Here is a 6000-nt window from a genome sequence, read left to right on the forward strand (position 1 = left end):
AACCACTTGTCAAAGACAAAAACCTAAATTCTCTAAGGGCCTGAACAGTGGTTTTTCCTAAGAGGAAGTCATTAAAAATGAAGTCCTGAGAGCTGAGATAAACAGTACATTCCCATGAGTCTGGCTTCATAAAATTCTCTGAAGCTCTTTGTATTATGCTTGTAGACACAGATTACAATCTCTGGGTATCCCTTGATTTTAAACTCTACTGAAAAGAGAAAATTTTAAATAGTGATATGGAATCCAATATATATTTGTTATTCAACAGAGCAATTCTATTTCTAGGCTCCTAAGAGAAATTAAATATTTTGTTCACAAAAAATTACAATTGTTCTTATCAGCTTTATTCAAACTATCCAAAAACTCGAAAAAAAACCCCAATGTGTGTCAATAGATGAATACACAAATAAACTAGTGTATCCTTATGGTGTATCCATTTAACAGAATACTACTCAGGTTTTTTAAAATATTTATTAATTTTTGGGATAGCACCAGTAGGGGAGCGACAGAGAGAGGGGGACAGAAGATCCAACGCAGGTTCTGCACAGAGAGGCTGACAGAAGCAAGCCCGATGTGGGGCTTGAACTCACAAATGACAAGATCATGACCTGAGCCAAAGTCAGACACTCAACCGACTGAGCCATCCAGGTGACCCAACTCAGTATTTTTTTTAATGAACTGCTGAAAAATGTAACATCATAATTGAATCCAAAAAACACTGTGCTGAACAAAAGAACTAATCACAAAAAGGTTCATACTGTATGATTCCATTTTTATGAAATGCGAGAGTCAGTAGCTACTTGGGGACCAGTGTATAAGAACTGACAGCAACCCAGCATGCCCCTTCCTCACTGCCCTCCCAAATCCTGCTGCGGCCATTGCTGCAACCACGATGCCGAAACGAAAGAAGCAGAATCAGTAGCAACTGCCACCACCACAGCAGCCCCCGCTGCCACAGCAGGAAGAGACTAGAGTCGAGGAGGGTGGGAGCCCCATAGGACCACCCAGGCTTCTGGGTGCCCCCCCATGGCCAAATGGAAAGCCGGGTGACCTCAAGTCAGTCCCACACTGGAATCCTCCCACATGTCCACCATCAGTAGAATAGATAAATAAGTTGTTGTGTGTGCATGCAATGGGAGACTACACTGCAAGAAAATGAATGAACTCCTACTATAGGCAACCTGGATTAAATCTCACAAACACGATGTTGAGTGAAAGGAGCCAGACAGGAAAGAATGCAGATTCTCTTCACAGAAGTCCTCCAGGATCAAGGGGACCAATGATTTCACCACTACTGAGTCTCAAACCTCCTCCCTGGGGCAGAGGCCCAATTCGGTGGACCTAGGCCCCAGATGTGGCCCATATGGTCGTGGTTGGTGGGGGGCCAATACTGAACCTCCTTTTCCTGGACCACGCCGTGAGGGTCCTTCCAGCGGAGGCTTTCACAAAGAGCGGAGAAAAATCCTCAAAAGCTCATAAGTTGGTCTCTATCTGCCCACCCAAGGATGGCCCCCAAGTTATGGAAGACAAATCCAACCACTCTGTCTGCCGACACTTTGCCATAAAAGGGCCACTGTCGATATGAGGACCTCTGTGCCTTCTACCACGCAGGCATCAATGGACCTCCTCTGTGAGACTATGCCTTCCCATCCAGGCATGGGTCCCATCTGGGACCTAGCAGTCATATATTTCCCTGTGGCCCTGTGATGGCTACTGTGAGGCTGTTCCACCCACCACCCTCAATCAGTGACACCCACCCCCATCCATCACCTCCCCATTTGGGGTCCAGAGTTGTGTTTCATCACTGGTGCCCAGTGTGTGGTCTTTCTTCTGATCCAGCCTCTAGAGACTCGCCTTCAAGACCCCATCTTTGCTCCCTTCAACTGCCTTCTGGATCCTCTTCCCCCTCACCAACTGACTGAACAGGAAACCTCTTTGGTGCTGTTTCTTGTGCATCTGTTCACCCAGTCCCCAGTACTGCCCTTGATTCCTGAGAGCCCTGGAGCAGTTTCCTAGCACTCCCTTCTAGCTGCTTAAGTCCTTTTTAAAATGTAGCAACCCTTACCTCCAAAGTTGCCAGTTGTCCTGTGAAACTCACCAGGTTGACCTGGGGTCAAGTATGGATGACTGGTTCAGAGTTACTCCCTGAAAGGACACTCTCCCTGCTTTTGGATTTTGTAATTTCTGCATCAGTAGCATGATCTCCACCACTCTGGTCTGTGATCACTGTGCTTTGTGAAACTGCCCATCCCCTTGTATGCAGCCTCTCTCAATGTCCATGGCCTCTTTGTGACGTCCCGACACTAGAGTAAGTTTTTCCGCCAAAACAAATGAGACTTGGTGCCCTCTAGACTTTCCATACCTCCCAACATGGGAGAATTGTGAACCTTTCTGCAAGACTGCCTCCCTGGTCTCCCCATCTTGGCGTTGGTTTTTCTGGGTTTGACACAAGTCCATGAGATGTCCTCTAAAGCTTCTGACAAGTAACCTTATCTCCTCTCCAGCCCACTTTAGTTACACTATGTCATTGTGAGGCCACCAGCCCTTTCATCTGAATTCTGTGAATCTCCACCCGGCCTACCTTTGGGTGGAACCTGGGCAGTAGGGTTGCCTTCATCTAACCTTCTTCCCTGCATCCCTGGCACTGGTTGCTTTCTATAAAAATAGCAGTGAACAGGCTCAGTTTTGAACTGGCCCTGAGGAAATGGGTCAGGAGTTGTGTGGGCCAGAGGGAAGGATGAGAGCCGTTGGAGAACTGAGAATTAATTTTTTTCTTTTAAACATTTTTTATATTAGTAATAAATGCAGTGGAAACAATAACAAAAAAAAGAACTGACAGCAAAAGGCCATAAGGAAATTTTCTGATGAAAAATTTAAATAGATGTATTACATATCTACTATATTATATTATAATAGATGTCTTATATTATATTGAAGTTATAAATCCATTAACTGTAAACTTGTACAGACACTGTGGAAAACAGCATAAAGTTTCCCCCCAAAATTACAAATAGAAATACTTTATGATCCAATAATTCCAGTACTTGATATTGACCCAAAGAAAATGAAAACACTAATTTGAAAAGATATATGCTCTCTTATGCTTATTTCAGAATTATTTATAATAATCAAGTTAAGGAAGCAACCTAAGTGTCAATTAACAGACAAGTGGATAATGAAGATTTGGTGTATATATATATATATATATATATATATATATATATATATAATGGAATATTACTCAGCCTTTAAAAAGGATGAGATCGTATGGACCTAGAGACTATTATGCTAAGTGAAATAAGCCAAAGAAAGGAAAATACCATATCATGTCACTCATATGTGGAATCTTTCAAAAACCAAAAAAACCCCACAAAAAAACAAAGAATTTATTCAAACAAAAAGCAAAATCAGACCTATAAATACAAACAAAAAACCCATGGGAAAAATGGGTGAAAGGGAGTGGAAGATACAGGCTTCCAGTTATAGAATAAATAAGTCATAGGAATAAAAGGCATAGCATAGGGAATATATAGTCACTGATATTGTAATAGTGCTGTATGGTGACCAATGGCAACTACACTTGTAGGGAGCATAGCACAGTATATAGAAAAGTTGAATCACTATGTTGTACACCTGAAACTAATGTAACATTGCATGTCAACTGTACTCATTTAAAAAAAATTTAAGTTGTACATCTTTAAAACTTATTTTTATAAAATCTCATCTGCATGCCAATTTAAAAATAGGGAGAATTCAGGAATAAGTTATGGAAATAGCAACTCATATGAAATCCATTCAGTGAATCATTCAAAAAATCCAAATTTGATGACTTTTGCTTTGTTGATAAGTGGATACCACTAAAACGGCATAAGAGATATTTACACAAAATAAATAGTTGTGATATCTCCCCTCAAGGAAAAGATGATATTGGTTTTTACCATTTTCCTTCTTACACTGAAACATTCTATACCCTTCTATGCTCTGATAGTCTAAGAGATGATCACTAAAGAATCTATAACTGGGTTCTTTTGCTGGCTAGCTTCTGGTTGGACATAGACAGTGAGAAAGAAGTGCCAGCAGGGAACAAGAGAGCAGGAGTAAAACAGAGGTGGAGTATTTCTTCCCTGCTTACTCTGTTATGGGCCCTGTTTTCTGATAGTATTGATGTCCCAACCCTTGCGGGAGGATCCTCCACCACGCTGCTTCTCTCCCTAGAATACAGTACTACATTATTTCCTCCATTCCCCCTTCAAGCTTAGGGTAGTAATGGTATGTTTGTGGTATCTTTGGATATCTCAATATCCCTTGGTAGTTTCTTTAATTCTGTCCTGACCTCTATATTAATCATTTCATTAACACTTCTAGAAGCATCTAAGTTTCCTGCCAGGTTGAAAATGTTACAAGAACGTTTTAATACTAAGAAAAAATGAAAGTAATCATCGACCTAAAGTCGCAGTAAAAAAATCATTTTTGAAACTGGTTGCTTAAAAATGCTTCTGTTTGTGTGATCTTGTGGCTAAGTATCACACAAAGTATGATCTTTAATCAAAATGGAATTAAACTAGAAATCCATATCAGAGAGATATCTGAAAAAAACTCAAATATTTGAAAAGTAAACAACATAATTCTAAATGACCCACATTTCCACAGGGAAATACAAGGTACTGAAGTGAAATAAAAATAAAAACACAATACACAAAATTTTGTGGGATGCTACGAAGGCAGTATTTACGTATAAATTTATAGCACCAAATGCCTATACCAGAAAAGAGGTAAAATCTCCAATCAGTAATCTCAGCTCCCAACTTAAAAAAAAAAAAAAAAAAAACAGAAAAAGAACAAATTAAACCCAAATAAGAGTAAGAAAAGAAATAATGAAGATCAATTATAAACATCTGTCCAGAAAGATCAAAGAAAAGAAAGAAGGAAAGAACCCTTATGGAAAACATGCTAGTAAGTTCAACAACTAAGATGATATGAGCAAATTCATTAAAAGACCCAAACTACCACAACTGTGTAAAGAAGAAATGGATAGTTTAAATAGCCATACACTGCTGCTTTTGAAGATGGAAGAAAGGACTAAGAGCCAAAGAATGTAGGTGACCTCTGGAAGCTGGAAAAGGCAAGGAAACGTATTGTCCTCTGGAGTCTCCAGAAGGAACAAATCCTACTAACACATTGATTTTAGGTCAGCAAAACTGATTTTGGACTTACAGCCTGCAGAACTGTAACAGAATGCGGTTGTGTTGTTTTAAACCATCAAGTTTGTAGTAATTTGTTACAGCAGCCATAGGAAACTAACAGATGTGGACATTCTAACATTCATTGTAACTATGGTACTATTTTATTTGCTCCATTATCCTTAGTACACATAACAGTGTTTGGCATGTGGAGGAATTTCAGTAATAATTTATTAAATGAATGGATAAATAAATGAATTTGATTAATAATTGTTAAAATGCTGGAGATATAGCAATGAAGAAACAGAGCAAAGGGACTGGATTCTAATAAGTTTGGTCAGCCTAAACTCATCAGGAAATAAGCAACATGAGGCAGAGAGGACATCTCTGGACAGGCTTAGAGACTGGGTAGGATCCATGGCTCAGCCACTAACACATTGTGTGAAACAGGCTGATCACAGCCTACCTCCGAGTCCTAGGCTTAGAAAATGGAGGGGTGGGCTAGAAAATCCCTAAGGTAATTTCCCGTGAAAGTGGGAATTTTCTAAATATTGTGTAAAAACTCATCTGCCTACTAACTAACTGGAGCCTGGGCACATTTTTGGCCTTCACTGTCACTGGAACTGGGCAAAACTGGCTACCATTCCCACTATGCTCCACTATGTCTTCTACTTGTATCTTTATCCTCAAACACATATGCAAATCAGGTCTGTGCCCATGTCCTCCACCACACACTTGAGGATTGGGATTTTGTCTTCTTAGTCTTTGAATAACAACATACAGTGCCTGGCATATACCAGATGCTTTAAAAGAGCTTTTG

General features: G+C 40.0%; 1 pseudogene; it reads left to right on the forward strand.

Annotated features, from left to right (window-relative positions):
* The first annotated feature begins 892 nt into the window (after window positions 1-892).
* On the forward strand, window positions 893-1634 carry LOC112861237 (proline-rich protein 3 pseudogene; annotated as a pseudogene).
* The last annotated feature ends 4366 nt before the right edge of the window (window positions 1635-6000 follow it).

Source organism: Puma concolor, chromosome D1, assembly GCF_028749965.1.
Source record: "Puma concolor isolate L17-30 chromosome D1, mPumCon1.1.hap2, whole genome shotgun sequence".
NCBI lineage: Eukaryota > Metazoa > Chordata > Mammalia > Carnivora > Felidae > Puma > Puma concolor.